The following is a 15,876-nucleotide window of genomic DNA, read 5'->3' on the forward strand; positions in this document are numbered from 1 at the left end:
TATATGTGTTCCCACAGAAAAGGAAAGAAATCACCCTCTTAGGAAACAAAGAAACAAACCCCAAACCTCTAACCCAGATCCCTGAGCTTTTGCGGAGACAGACACAGCTTACTCCAGAAAGAAGGGTGCAGCTCAGCATCCCTAAACACTCCCAGGTGCGTGCTCTGCGACAGAGTGCGCAGGACACGGAGCTGCTTAATGGAAACCAATCCTGCAACACTCTGTACGTTTAGTCAGCTTTCTCTGTCAGATAACAGGCCTCCGTGCAGACTGTTCAAATGATATTTTGAAAATATGGTGTTATTCCACACAACTTTGAGGTGTGTAATTTTGGAGAGTAAAATGAAATCACCGGTCAGGCTGTTAAGGAGGTGGGGAAATGCCAACTTTGCCTCTTCCGGGCAGTGCTGTGGTGATGCAGCCTCGGGCCCCGCCAGCAGCGGCTTGCTGGCTGGCGCGGGGTCCTCTCCCGGGTCCGCTGCGTTGCGCGGGCAGGACAGTCAGGTGAGCACAGGTGGCTCCGTTCACCTGATCTTCAGCCCTGTCTCCACTCAAGTGTCTTCTTGGTGGAAGCCTGGTGGTCCTTAGCAGTACTGGGAGTATTTGAAGACTAGGCCAGAAGGGCAGGGTCGCTGTGTGAGCCGCGCTTACCACCTGTTGAATGTGAAATTGATACAGAGGTGGGATGTGCTGGTTGTTTCTTGAAGTACAAATAAATGGGCACACGGGGCTGGGAGCAACTCGTGTCTGATCTTGTTTATGATTAGTGTTTTGTTTACTGAGGAATGTATTTTTAAAAAGAAAATTTGTATTCTTTGTATTTCAAAATAAACATAATGTTGGGGTGGGGAGCAGCCTGCCACTTCTAATCTCTTATAAGTCAATTTCACCATAACACTGACCCTATTTTTACTAGGGTCAGTAAATGGACTGATTTCTCTGATAGAATAATTTTACATATACACAAATACTCTTAAAAATACTATAGAAAGGCCGGGCGCGGTGGCTCACACCTGTAATCCCAGCACTTTGGGAGGCCGAGGCGGGTGGATCACGAGGTCAGGAGATCGAGACCATCCTGGCTAACACGGTGAAACCCCGTCTCTACTAAATATACAAAAAATTAGCCGGGCGTGGTGGCGGGCGCCTGCAGTCCCAGCTGCTCGGGAGGCTGAGGCAGGAGAATGGCGTGAACCCGGGAGACGGAGCTTGCAGTGAGCTGAGATCACGCCACTGCACTCCAGCCTGGGCGACAGGGCGAGGCTCTGTCTCAAAAAAAACTATAGAAAGGTAAATGATAATTCAGCAATATTTTCCTCTTTTGCCTGTAATGTCTTTAAACAGTTATTTCTAAAAAGCTGTGTTATAAAATTTTATTTTTTAATTTTAGAAAAAAGTTTTCCAGATGTCTGTGCCTGTGTGTATTTCTTTTCTCTTTTGGGGCGTGGTGGGGACGTGGAGGGAGACAAGGTCTGGCTGTGCCGCCCAGGCTGGAGTGCGGTAGCACAATCACAGCTTAATCACAGCACAATCACAGCTCACCACTTCCCGGGCTAAAGCGATCCTCCAACTTCAGCCCCCCGAGTAGCTGGGACTACAGGCGGGCACCACCACCCCCGGCTAATTTTTTTGTATTTTTAGTAGAGATGGATCTTCCCATGTTGCCAGTCTGTTCTTAAACTCCCGCGCTCAAGAGATACGCCCGCCTTGGCTTTTCAAAGTGTGGGGATTACAGGTGTGAGCCATCACACCTGGCCGATTTCTTTCTTTCTTTTTGAGATGGAGTCTCACGCTGTCGCCAGGCTGGAGTGCAGTGGCACGATCTCGGCTCACTGCAACCTCTGCCTCCCGGGTTCAAGCAGTTCACCTGCCTCAGCCTCCCGGTAGCTGGGACTACAGGCGTGCGCCACCACGGCCAGCTATTTTTTTTGTATGTTAGTAGAGACGGGGTTTCACCATTTTGGCCAGGATGATCGCTATCTCCTGACCTCGTGATCCACCCACCTCGGCCCTCACAAAGTGCTGGGATTACAGGTGTGAGCCACCGCGCCCGGCCTCAATTTCTTTAGAAGTATTATGTAGTTAGTTATAGTTTATTTTGGTAGGTTCTGTCTGTTTTAGAGGGCTTAAAAGTCACTCTTTGTTTTGCCTGCACTGACTGTATTTGTGTTGCATTTTTGCATCAAGTAATGAATTTAGGTTTAGATTAGGGAGTAAGAAAGAAGTCTGTTCAGTGATGTAAGTTTTCTCTTTCTAAAAATCACTCTACTGGTTATCCTAATCACATAGTTAATATTTTCATTATAAAGTTGAGAAGATTACTATTTTCTCTTTCTTTCTCTGTGTGTATTCGTGGATAATTTCTTTTAGAAGAACAGTCGTATTCTATGTACTGTTTTTATTATCTACTTGGAAAATGTAATTTCTTGTCAAATACAGTTAGTTGCATAGGTCATTTTAAATGATTGCATAGTATTCATATGGAATAAGCCTGTTTAAGAAAATATTAAAGAATCTAAATAGGCTGTGTAACTGTTACTTAATTTAGTTGTCTTTTTTGTTATATTAATCTTTAGTGTTCAGAATGATACTTAAGCGTTTAAAAAATTCTAAGTAGTATTTATGAAAATGGATCAAATGCTACATAAAATCAAAACCATGGAAGAGTTTGTTTGTTTTGTAATCAAATAAATCTCCTGAAACCAAAACAAACTTCTCCTGTCAGTATACTTATTTGAAATTCTTCTTGTTTACAGAAATTTTATAGTATTTATCTTGCACAACAGAAATTTTAAATGTGCTTATGAGGTAGCAGTCCGAGAGGCAGGACATATAATAATCTCTAGCATGAACTATGCCCACGTGGCTTAAGTTTGGATTCTGGAAACGGTTTTCTGTTCCCTTTTCTTTAGTATGAATATGTGCTTGCCAATTATGGAAAGGAGCTGATTAATCGCACTTGAAGGAGAAATTCTTCTCCACTGCTCGTTTGTTTCAGTTTCAGAATCTCTCTGTCGCCCTTGGAAGCAGTCACAAGGATTCTGCCCCTTGGCCTGCAGTTGTGGGGGATGTTGTCCCCAGCCTTCCCCAAAGCCTGTCATCATGGACTCAGCTGCATGCCTTATTAACTCATCTTGCAACCTTTGGCTTGTCAAGACGAGCTGTCAAAGCTCGCAGTGACATCAGTAGTATGTGACTTGAATGGATATACCACATATGCTGAATCAGCTCTTTTTCATTCTCTTTGACATCAGAAAAGCAGGTGCTAAGTCTCATTTTGAAAATTTATTGGTATCTGTTGCAGACACTTTAGAGAGCACTCTGTTTATCAGACTAATAGCCAAAGGGAAGCTAATAGAGTGTTTTGGCATTTAAAGCCTAAAATTCTGCTAATTTCTTCTGGAAAAAAAAAAAGTCCCGTCATCCCTCATGTGCTGTGAGACCACAGAAAGGCTAATTTAATATTCTATGTAGGGAAAATCAGGACAGGATTATTTGAGAAATTTGTGGTTTTAAATTCTTTTATGATGGCGTAATTTTATGCGTATACTCAGGGCCATAGAATGTTATGTATGTGTATAAAAGTTGAAAGTTTGGAATCATTGATTTTACAAAAAAGAATATAGATTTTAAAACCATCTTTTTTTGACAGCTTAACCTCAGTTGAAGTATGGATTCTCTTAATGGAAAAAATTTATTTTCATTAATATTTTAGCATGATTTAACACTAAGGTTATTATATAAGTCTTATATATGTGATCTGTAAAGGTTTTGTTTGAGATATTTGGGGGAGAATCAGCCTTGGTTCTTTTCTATTTTAGATTGTAGGAAGTGAAAAATATATAAACAGTCCAAGTATCAATGTAGATGAGGTGCTAAATAAATGGTAATGAGCACCAGAGGACATAAGAATGTGTTAATCTCAAAGCCGCATGATGGTTTTTGTGTTGTGAAAGGTTAGCTTTTCAATTGTAAGACTTAATTACCTTTCAAATGAATATTTCATAGAGTTACTTTGTCATTGAATATACAGCTACATACGTATTCTCTTCCCTATGTGCTGTATGTTGTTTATCAGTAGTTTGAAATTTAGTTATTTCTTCTACTTTTCTTTTGCATAGAGCAGCTGGGATCAAGAGTTTCTTATTTTTATTTTTTAAACACATTTTTTTAAAGCTTCAAAGGAATAACATAATTCTGCAGTGCTTTCCCTGTCATTACTTTGTTGATGCCTATCTGGAATGTGGTTGCACAGTTTATTTCATTTTCTAAATTTTCTAGGCTTGCCCAGGGTTTTCCACCCTTCATAAAAGCACCTGTCTTCCTCCAGATGTGCCCGTTGTTCTGAAGCAGCTCTTTCTTGCTCAGTCTTTCTCCACTTTATCCTTAAAAAGTATGGAAAATGGGTGTCACTTAAGAAAAGTCACTGTTGGTTATTCGATGACTGCTCTGCCTAGTTTAGTAGGCGTTAACTGAATAAACTAAGTCTGCACTTAATCTGTGAATGTGTATTAATAGTTGTAGAAAGCGTAGATTAAACACATATTAAGTTTCAAATAAAAACCTAGTGGTTTCAATTTAGGGAAAAATTTGTTATAATGCAAATATGTACAACCATTAGTAGCCTCTTTTTCTAGCTCTTTTATATTTAATGCGGTTTTGAAATTTTGGAACCTAATGGAGAATTGTAGTTTGCTAATTATTTTGGGGGGCAGTTTGTGAACAGTAAGATTTTTTTATTGTTAGCTCGATTGTCCAAAAGTCATATTTAAATATACACTTGTACTTTATTGCAGACTATGAAAAAATTTATTAATCATTAATAAATTCTGAGACTTTTCAGATTAGACTTCTAAAATTTTGTCTTTAAGTTGTGGGCAGTGTATACTTGTTTTAATTACTAAGATGTATTATTTGTGTATTTACATGCCTGCTTTGCTTTTATTTTCTTTTAATGAAGTACCAGCACAACCACATGAGATCTCTGGCCTCATCACAGGGAGCACAAGTTCTCATAGAGAGCTAAGATATGTAGGATGTTTTGCCTATTTTCTTTTCAATAAGTGGGACTAGCCTTTATCTGTATGTACTGCTAATTTATCATTCAACAAGACAGGCCCACAGCCAAACAAATTCTGATTAACCATTTCTTGCTTAACTTGAAATTTACATTAAACTCCTATAAGTGTGCAGATAATACTTCAATGGTATGTCGCAGTCCTCATATATAAGATTTAAGAAGGCATACTTTAAAATTTTGTTCATTTTCTCGTTTTGGTAGTGTAAATGCTTAGAACCAGCATTTCAATTTAAGGGAAAATTACTACAATACAGACATAAGTAACTTTTCTTTTCTTTCTTTTTTTTTTTTTTTTGAGACAGAGGTTTGCCCTTGTTGCCCAGGCTGGAGTGCAGTGGTGCGATCTTGGCTCACTGCAACCTCCACCTCCCGGGTTCAAGTGATTCTCCTGCTTCAGCCACCCAAGTAGGTGGTATTACAGGCACCTGCTACCAAGTCCGGCTAATTTTCTGTATTTTTAATAGAGATCGGGTTTCATCATGTTGGCCACGCTGGTCTGGAACTCCTGACCTCAGGTGATCCACCCGCCTCGTGCTCCCAAAGTGTAGGGATTACAGGCATGAGCCACTGCGCCTGGCCATAAATAACTTTGTTTTTTTGCTTTGAGACGGAGTCTCGCTCTGTCGCTAGGCTGGAGTGCAGTGGCGCGATCTTGGCTCACTGCAGTCTCCGCCTTTCGGGTTCAAGCGTTTCTCCTGCCTTAGCCTCTCGAGTTGCTGGGATTACAGGCGTGTGCCACCATGCTTGGCTAATTTTATATTTTTAGTAGAGATGGGGTTTCTCCGTGTTGGTCAGGCTGGTCTCGAACTCCTGACCTCAGGTGATCCACCTGCCTCAGCCTCCCAAAGTGCTGGGATTACAGGCATGAGCCACCATGTCCTGCTATAAATAACTTTTAATAGGCTCTTTTTCTGGCTTTTTCTTTTAGTAACTCAGCCCATTTTCTTCTTCTCAATCTGGTCTTTGTTAATGTTGATAACACTGTCTTACTTTTAAATTGCCTTGATTAGAAATTACTAGAGATATATAAACCTAGTCTTTTGGGGGATTTTGAAAGGGTCATAGTATTCTTACTGTCTTTCAAAATGTACCTTACATTTGAACATTGGAAGATACATGTTGCTGAATACAAATTAGTTTCATACACACACATACACATGGCCACATACATACACATATCCACACATACAAATTCACATGCAGTCTTTTCAGATAAAAATATTTAGCGGTATTAAGACACAAATCACTATAGGAAATGTCATTAAATAGATATGGAAAATGTCATGAAGATAAATTAGCTGTCACCAATGAAGTTAATGATTAATTTGGAAATGGGTTTTTTTCCTCCTCATGCTTTTGTCTTTTGACTGATTTTCAGTGCTCTGTAAATGATGAGTGAGAGAAGAGGAGGAGGGAGAGAATGTGTGTATGTTTGTACATTTGGTACGTAAGATTTGTTTCAGTGCTTTTAAGACAGAAGAATATTAATTTGCCCTATATATTCAATTTGAAATAAAAATTTCCAATCTGTTATGGTTTACCTTATATATTATATTCATTGTTATTATCATGAAAATTTAAGCTTTAGACTTTTCTGAATGTATTTAAAGTTATTTGATCTTATTAATGAGGTCAAATTATTATTTTTTATAATGTAGACTTATATTTGAAACATAGATGCTGTATGAACCTCCTTTTGAGGGTTTCTGTGTATATTGAAATTGGTGATAAGATTTGCAAGGAACTTTGGTTCATTCAGTAGGGAGCCCAGTTTTAAATTTTACTTTTCTTTCAGTTAAGTAAATTTTTGTCATTGATATATGCAAAGTTCAGATTTGTGTAGACTTTTGGGGTACTGAATTTGTTTCCTGTTCATTCAGTCCTAGGAAGGAATGTCCTTTTCTTCTCTTAGGTCACACGTGACCTTTCCCGGTCCCTGTCTGCAGTCTCTTTCCTGCAGGGAGCTGTCTCCCCTTCATGTAGCCACTGTCCTTGAGCTTTAACCAAGCATCTGTAAGCACCTCACCTGGACTCAACGCCTCACCTGGGAAATGATTATTGTAAACTGTTGTTTTGGTAATACTGTTTGGTAGCCAGCATTTTAATTTTAGTCTATTGTAAATTGACACAAATATTTGAATATTTTGTTCATTTTGCCATTTTACAAAAAATGAAGAGAAAGGGGAAATTGAGAGGAACAATATTAGTGATGAAAATATCTATATCTGAAAAATGTAATGTAAAGATATGAAACACTTGGGGAAGATGAATGCAGAAAATCTTTTGTCTGAAATTGACTATTCATTACCCCTTAGCAAGAAAGTAAATCCCCATTGAGCATTATGTTTTAGAATGGAAAATGTAAATTAAGCCTTTGTTTTGCATCATCATTCTCATCGTCTTTTTCGTGCTCTCTGGTGGCAGAACCCCACCCAGCTCCCACTGATTTCAGCTTTTGCTCTTCGGTTCTGTACATGCTTTTGGAAATACCCATATGTGAATGGAGTATCACCCGGAGTCTCAACATGCTCATCACCTTCAGTGGTTATAGGATTGTAGTCTGCTGGGGTTAGTTGGATCTGGGTTTGAATTCTGGTGCCACCACTTCTAGCTCTGTCACCTGAGCAATTCATTTGACTTTTCTGTTTGTTTTGCTGGAAATGGGAGTCAAGGCTCCTTCCTCACAGGGTCATTGTCAGGATCACCAGAGATCATGTACTACAGTGCCTCCGTGAATGGTGGTGATTTTTGTTGTGAATGGTTACTCTGGCTTGAGGTTGTGTGCTAGCTGCTTGGAGTGAAGGGCGCAAGCCCCTGGGAGCAGGTCTCTTCTGTGAGTGGAGCCCAGGTGGAGAGGTGGCCCCAGGGAGGTGCCCCGCATGTGTACAGTTGCACTGTTGAAAAGGATGGCTCACTTCCAGTCCAATGGGTTCTGTTCATGGGTTGAAACTTTCAGAGGCTGAGGATTTAACTTCAATTTACTATATTTCTGGCAAATGCATTCCAGGTTCCAAACAATGTGACCTTGCGATGGACTTGAGTAGCATAACTTATTTATAAATTATTACCTCAGTGGACACTGAGTAAAGACATATCTTGCTGTTTATGTCTCAGGAGATTTGTGTTTGTGTGTATGTGTCGACAAAGTTCTCCAGAAAATATTCCATATGAATGCAAATCGCAGTTCAAAATCAGCCTGTTAGTCTGGGCTTAACTTGTACCCCTTTCAGCCCCAGGATGGGTGGTGGTGGTTCCCTGTTCAGCCGTGTTGCATTTGTACTGCAGGCTCTCCCCATGAGTGCTGGTATCTGTCTTAAGACAACCAGCTAGAGGAAGGAGTGCAGTCTGGGTTCAGAACACACAGCAGAACTCACTGTTTAAGCTACTGAACACATGGTAGACATGGCGAGCCACATGTATTTGCATTTACTGAAAAGAGATGTCACAAAAACATTTAAGGCCCTCTAATACAAGAATTACTGTACATCTAATATCTGTAGTTACCCAAGAGCCAAGCTACTTAACCACTTTCAACCTTATTCCAATGGTACTAGCTTATAACTGTTAATCTAGAACTCTAGATGTTAGACTTGATTCATACGAGCTTTATATGGCCAGGGGAACTTAGACTCTGGAACACTTATTAAAATAGAAGTTTAAAAGCATACTTCAGTATTACATCCCAATTTTCTAAAGAGAAGACACTGTCTAGTAACTTAGAAGGCTCAATAATTTCAATTTGTTTTCTTCTGTCTTGTTTATTTCTTATTCTATAATGCTTTTTTTTTTTTTTTGCATTGACTGGTATCAAGTAAACCAGCACTAGATTAAAGCAATTCAGACTTGAAAATTAATGTTTACCTTTTCTGTGTCAATTAGTGGACTGTAGAATGTAGAATTTGTATTTAATTATTAAGAATAAAAGCTTTGACTTTGTTTTTTTTGTGTGTTTTGTTTGTTTGTTTGTTGTTTTGCTTTGTTTTGTTTTGTTTTTTGAGATGGAGTCTCACTCTGTTGCCCAGGCTGGAGTGCAATGGCACGATCTTGGCTCACTGCAACCTCTGCCTCCTGGGTTCAAGCAATTCTCCTGCCTCAGCCTCCTGAGTAGCTGGTATTACAGGCGCCCACCACCATACCCGGCTAATTTTTTGTATTTTTTAGTAGAGATGGAGTTTCACCATGTTTACCAGGCTAGTCTTGAACTCCTAACCTCAAGTGATCCACCTGCCTCGGCCTCCCAAAGTGCTGGGATTACAGGCATGAGCCACCTTGCCCGGCCAAGCTTTGACTTTTTAAATAAAAAATTTTTAATCAAAAATTGCTTTTGATTTTTGTCTTTTAAAAACAGTTTGGCATTTCACTCTCTTCTGTCACACTTGAAATGTGCTTTAACTATTTAACCAAGATTACTGAGTCTGCTATGATGTTGCAAATTTTGGAACATTAAAAACAATTTGTTCAAAACTATTTTATTCCTATTTCATTAATACTGCCAAATTTTTATGATTAGTAAACAACAGTCAAAAGAGATAATTCTTTTAGGATATAGAGCAACTGTCTGTGGGTCATTGGAAAAGGAATGCTTCAGTGCCCAGCCTTCCTTCTGCATTGCTGTCCCAATCTCTTACCTGCTCTGCACTCACTGCTGGGCTGGAGCAGGTGACTGCCTTTTGCCCTCTGAATGACAGCAGCTGTTGTTTGTGGTTGGAGAGGGGGCCCATCTTATGCTGGACTCAGTTCTCTCTCAGCCTGGCTTTGCCCACCCTGGATCTCTAGCAGGGAAGCAGAATTTTCCCCAGTGTGCTGTTTGCATGAAAGTATAGGTCTGATCTTCTTTGGGTCCTATTTTACCCTCTGCTGCCAGCTTCTGCAGCCGGTGGAGCCCTGATGCTAGTCACCCAAAGAAATGACAGGTTTACTGCTGTGTCCTCATTCATCTTCATCCTTCTTGAAGTTCACAGTTGATGAAATTTTTGGAAAATTCTTTATAATTAAGAGTAATTACCAGGGAATTAAAACTGAAGGGTTTTTGTAGATTTGGGGCTTTGGATTCTAAAAGACATGAATTCATACATTCTTGTTTCTGCTTTTACTTTCCTTGTGGTCTTGGAAAAAATATGTTCTTTTAAATTGCAGCGTTATCTGTAAAATGAGCCTGCTTTCCTTATTGACAGACAGATTACATGAACCAATTGAACAAAGAGCTCAGCATAGTGCCTTAATCAATTTACTCCCATGTTCTTCAGCCTCAAGTTATTTATCTTTAAAATGGGCATAATAACATATAACATAATGTTAACAGAGATGTTGAAAGAACTTTGTGTGTGCACGTGCCTGTGTGTGTATGCAGAGAAAATATCCTAACTAGATACATTAGACAACTGTGGATGGGCTTGGGAGTGTGTTCCTCTACTATTGCTATACTCATTTGGAGGCTTAAAACAACATCTGTGTATTATTTCATAGTTTCTATGGCTCAGGAATCTGGGCAGGCATACTGAATTCTCTGCCCAGAATCTCCTAAGGCTGATATTGGGGTGTCAGCCGGGGCTGTGATCTCATCTAGGGCTTGTGGGGGTTCCTCTTCCAAGCTGCTGTGGTTGCTGGCATAATTCATTTCCTTGCAGCTGTGGAGCTCATGGCACCTTGCTTCCTCAAGGCCAGCCAGAGAGTCTCTCTGATCCGTCTTTAAGGAGCTCTCCTGCTTAGATCAGGCCTACCCATGATAATTTCCATTTCAATTAACTAATTAGGGGCCTTAATTATATCCTCAGAGTCCCTTGACCTTTGATGTATAACATGGTTTAATGGTAGGAGTGCTATCCCAACACATTTACGGGTCCTTCCTGCACTCGAGGCTCAAGTGCCCTAGTGTTTGTACCCAGAGCCAGGAATCCTGGGGGCCATCGCAGAATTCTGCCTACACACAGAGTGAGCATGGGCTAGGAAGGACATAGGTTTCTTAGTTCATATAGTTCTGTATTTAAACTTTTTAAAAATGGTATAATACATAAAAGTTAAAATAGTTCTTTTTATTTTACTTGGTATGAGATTCCCCCAGAATTCTCAAATGAAAATTACAAGACATAATTCTGGAAGGAATTTTAGTTAATGTATACTTAGTCACAATAGTCGTTCTCAAACAGTGTCAGGAGTGGACAATCAGAAATAAAGCAAATGGTCTAGGCTTGTGACCTTATTTAGCTATGGGGCAGGGATTGGGGCCAGCCAAAGGCCCAGGGGTGTCCAGTGGTTGCATGGTGGCACCTGTGCTGAGGGCTGGACGAGCTGTCCACTTTATCCCTTCCCCTGTGCCCACAGCTTTTGCTTTTCTGAGTGTAAAATTGCACAGATCTACTTTATTAAGAATATTTATTTTAATTGGATTGTGTCACATTGATGAAGGATTTTTCTTTAGTTACCAGTGGAAGATGAACATTTAGTAAGCATGTGAACATAAATTTGGATAGCATGGTTTGAAATCAGAACCATAAGCATGTAATGCTTTTCCATTATTATTGATTAAAACAGGAGGCTTCGTTTCTGTCTCACCTTTTCAGTTAAACCCTCATTCTCCCCTTGGTAATATGTGGGATTCAGGTGTTAGTCTTTTCCAGCCAGAGAGACCTGCAGGACTTAGAAATCAGACTGATTACAGTTCTGATGTTCCTCTTTAAAACAAGCCATGTGCTAACAAACCAACCACCAAAAAGGTGGTCACTTTTTAGAATTTTGCTTAAAATTTTCCAGTAAAAAGACATTTTAAACTTTCAGTTTCTTTGTATTTTGATTTTATTGAAAGAAATAAAGTTAAAAAATCATTTCAAGTGATCCTTTGGTTGGTATCTGTTAATAGTGCTGTTGAGGATAGTTAACACATGGTAGTTTAGTATGTTTCTCATTGTATTATATAAAACCATATATAGTAGTTTATAGAGTATAGACTATGTATAACAGACTAATAGTCTCACATTATATAAGCAAAAGCCTAAGACTTTGTGCCGTGCAGTACAGTAGGCACTAGCTACTTGTGGGTATTGTGCACTCAAAAACTGGCTAGTAATTAAGGGACTGAATTGTACATTTATTTTATTTTAACAAATGTTAGAAATCTAAATAGCTACATGTGGCAGTCATGTTGGCTCATATTGGACAGCACAGATTATAGAACCTTTTTTTTTATTTTTTGGTAACAGCAAGTTCTTTAGAACTGTGCTGGTGTACGCATACGTAGTTTGTAAGTTCCTATCATGAAGCAGTAACTTAATAAATGATCTTTGACAGCCCTTCTGATTCTCAAATTCCGTGCCATATTGTTTGCTATAAATTACTTTTTAATGCATTTTAATAGCATATGTAGGGTTATTTTACTTGTGAGTTTCTAAGCTGCTCATCTTCTGCATGTCTTTTACTGCTATGCAATGAAAAACATTTTTGATTATTGGTTTAAACAGAACTTAGTTTTTAAGCATCACAGAATTTCCATATCAGATGGGAGTTGGAGGCAAATGAAATAAATAAAAGAAAATTCTATATTAGTTTACTTTTTAGCCCTCCAAATCCTTCGTGCTCTCAGGAGAACTGAGACTCGATTTGTCTGTCTTGAAAGATGGAACCCACAGGCAACGCCCCCACTGTGTCCCTGCCCCCACTTATTTTTGGTTCAGTTTGATTTACCAATTTATTTCAATATTTACCGAATTTATTTAAAAATTTCCTCAAAGACATTTATTGGCATATATCATTCTGATTGTGGTTTTTCCTTCTTCAAAACCTCTTGATTGTTCAGGTTAGATTTTATGTGACCTGAATAGAAGTTCTCTCTTTGTCTGAAAACTTTTTCCTTGTGGAACGGTTTTCTACAACATTTTGCTAGGCTAATTTAGGTGTGATTTCCCAAAGGGCATCTGACTTGAAAACATTATTCATTCAGGTCTGACAGTGCCCAGGATTTTAGGAGAGAGAAAGAGAGAGACTAGGGAAGAAATGAAGTGAAAACTGTAGTTTAGTTTTGGATTTTGAGTTTTTACTATTTATATTTCGTTTATATCTGTGTACGTTTTATTCTTTTAATAATAGCCTGAATAAAGATGTGCAATTTAAACAAGTTCAGATTGCCTACAGTTCAGGATTTTTAAAACACGTAGATTATTTTGGGAGCTTTATCTTTATAAACCTTGTAATAACAAAACCACGTGAGAATCATTTCTCTTACTTAGTTTCTTGCAAGGGAAGCATTATTGACTCTTCTTTTTGCAGCAAACCAACATTTAAAACACATTGAATGATAAATAAGAAATAATCTTGTTTGGTTAATGTACCTGAAAAGCTAATTGTGTAGAGGTAAAGAGGAAACTGTTGTAATTTTGTTTAAGATTGGAGAAGAAGAGAAAGGTTAAATTGTTCCTTGAAAACATAACACAGAACCAAAAACCCCCACATGTATTCTCTGACATCTTCTTCACACAAGACATATTTTATATTAATGAAATTCAGATAATTAAAAATCCAAGTGTAGGCATAGAAAAATCTTTACTTTTTCTTAGATACTGGCAGAGTTGTTTTAACTCAGTGAGAAGCATCACATGGAACAATAGAATTTATTAGCTTGTTTTAGCTGCTACTAAAATATATGCTTTCACTTATCAGAACTTACTTTCAAGTTCCATTACATCCTTCACATGCAGTATATGAACTTTACAGCAGCACACGCTGTCTCTCCCTTCTCTGCCTTTTTGCTGTTGTTGTCATACATTCAGTATCTCAATATTTTATAGACACCACTACACATATTTATTTTATCTACCATTTGATGGCCATTTGGATTCTTTCTACTTTTCGGCTATTTTGAATAGTTCTGCCAGGAACAGTCATGTGTAGGTCTTTCTGTAGACATATTTTCAGTTCTCTTCAGTAGATACTTAGAAGTGGAATCTGCTGGGGGCGTGTGATTTCTGTGTAACATTTGAAGAAACTGCCACACTGTTTTCCAAATGACTGAACCGTTTTACATTCTTATAAGCGGTGTTCCTCTCCACACCTCACCAGCACTTATCTTTTGTCTTTTGCATCATGGCCATTTTTGTGGATGTGACTGGGGTTTTAATTTGCATTTTCCTAGTAATCAATGATGTGCATCTTTTAATGTGTGCATTGGCCATTTATACACCCTTTTTGGTGAAATGTCTATTCAAATATTTTGCCCATTTTAAAATTGGATGAATTTTGTCTTGAGTTTTAAGGGTTCTTTATATATCATGGATATGCATCTTTTATCATATATATGATTTGCAGATATTTTCTCACAGGCTGTGGTTTATCTTTTCACTTGCTTAAAGGTGTCTTTTGAAGCAAAAAAAATGCCTTTAATTTTGCTGAAGTCCAACTTTACCATTTTTAAAAATCACTTGTGCTTTTGGTGTGAAACTGCCTCATTTTCAAAAGACATTTTTTTCCGCCGGATATAGAATTTTAGTTTGACTGTATTTTTTTTTCTTTCTTTTTTTTTTTTTTTCAATTCTTTAAAGATACTGGTCCACTGTCTTCTGGCTTTCATTGTTTTGGCAAGAAGTCTTTTTAATTTTATTGTTCGTCATGTAATGTGTTTTTTTCTGACTCCTTTTAAGATTTTTCTCCTCTTCCCCCCATCTTTCCATGCCACCACAGTGGTGCATGTCACGAGCGTCCATGTGAAGAGACCACCAGGCAAGCTTTATGTGAACAATAAAGCTTTTTTATTTCACCTGGGTGCAGGCGGGCTGAGTCCGAAGAGTCAGCAAAGGGTGATGGGATTATCATTAGTTCTTATAGGTTTGTGATAGGCGGTGGAGTTAGGAGCAATTTTTTTGTGGGCAGGGGGAGGATCTTACAAAGTACATTCTCAAGGGTGGGGAGAATATTGCAAAGTACCTTCTTAAGGGTGCGGGAGAATATTACAAAGTACCTTCTTAAGGGCGGGGAAGGATATTACAAAGTACCTTCTCAAGGGTGGAGCGGGTGTATCGTACAAAGTACATTCACAAGGATGGGGGAATATCATAAAGTACATAAGCGCAAGGGCTGGGAGGGTGCATTGTCACAAAGTCAATTGATCAGTCAGGGTGGGGCAGGGACAAATCACAATGGTGGAATGTCATCAGTTAAGGCAGGAACTGGCTATTTTCACTTTTGTGAATCTTCAGTTGCTTCAGGCCATCTGGATGTATATGTGCAGGTCACAGGGGATATGACGGCTTAGCTTGGGCTCAGAGGCCTGACAGTGCACATGGATGTCCTGGCTGACGTTCTCAAGAGCATCAGCAATGCCGAAAAGAGGCAAACGCCAGGTGCTTTTTAAGCCGTGCTCCAAAGTCATTGCCCGTTTCTCACTGTGATGATGCGGCATGGATTATGCGGGGTGGAGTTGGGGGGACTTCCTGGGCCGGGGGACTTTTGCAAGAGACCCCGGTGACTCAGGATTTTGAGTTCTTAACCAGTCGAGTGAAGGATTCAAAATTAACCACTCCAAGGGAGGATTGAAAAAAGAACCACTCTCAGTGGACAAAAAGAAAGAAAGGGGAGAGGGTAACACAGGGATATAAGCCCTAGCCACCCGAGCCAGCAACGGCAACCCTTCTGGGTCCCCTTCCACCACGTGGAAGCTTTCCTTTCACTTTGTTCAGTAAACTGCGCTGCTGCTCACTCTCCTGGTCCGTGGACTCTTTTTAAGCTGTAACACTCACCGTGAAGGTCCGCAGCTTCATTCTTCAAAGTTAGCGAGACCACAAACCCATCGGCAGGAAAAACTCCTAACTCAG

General features: G+C 39.2%; 1 protein-coding gene and 1 pseudogene across 11 annotated transcripts in view; both read left to right on the plus strand.

The window, feature by feature from the left end:
• Positions 1-15,876, plus strand: part of ARID1B (AT-rich interaction domain 1B) — a 437,019-nt gene that overhangs the window by 188,149 nt on the left and 232,994 nt on the right. The gene's annotated exons all lie outside the window — the stretch shown is intronic.
• LOC129534453 (small ribosomal subunit protein uS8-like) overlaps positions 1,164-15,876 on the plus strand; it is a 67,161-nt pseudogene continuing 52,448 nt past the window's right edge.

The sequence above is a fragment of the Gorilla gorilla genome, chromosome 5 (assembly GCF_029281585.2).
Source record: "Gorilla gorilla gorilla isolate KB3781 chromosome 5, NHGRI_mGorGor1-v2.1_pri, whole genome shotgun sequence".
NCBI classification, from domain to species: Eukaryota; Metazoa; Chordata; class Mammalia; order Primates; family Hominidae; genus Gorilla; species Gorilla gorilla.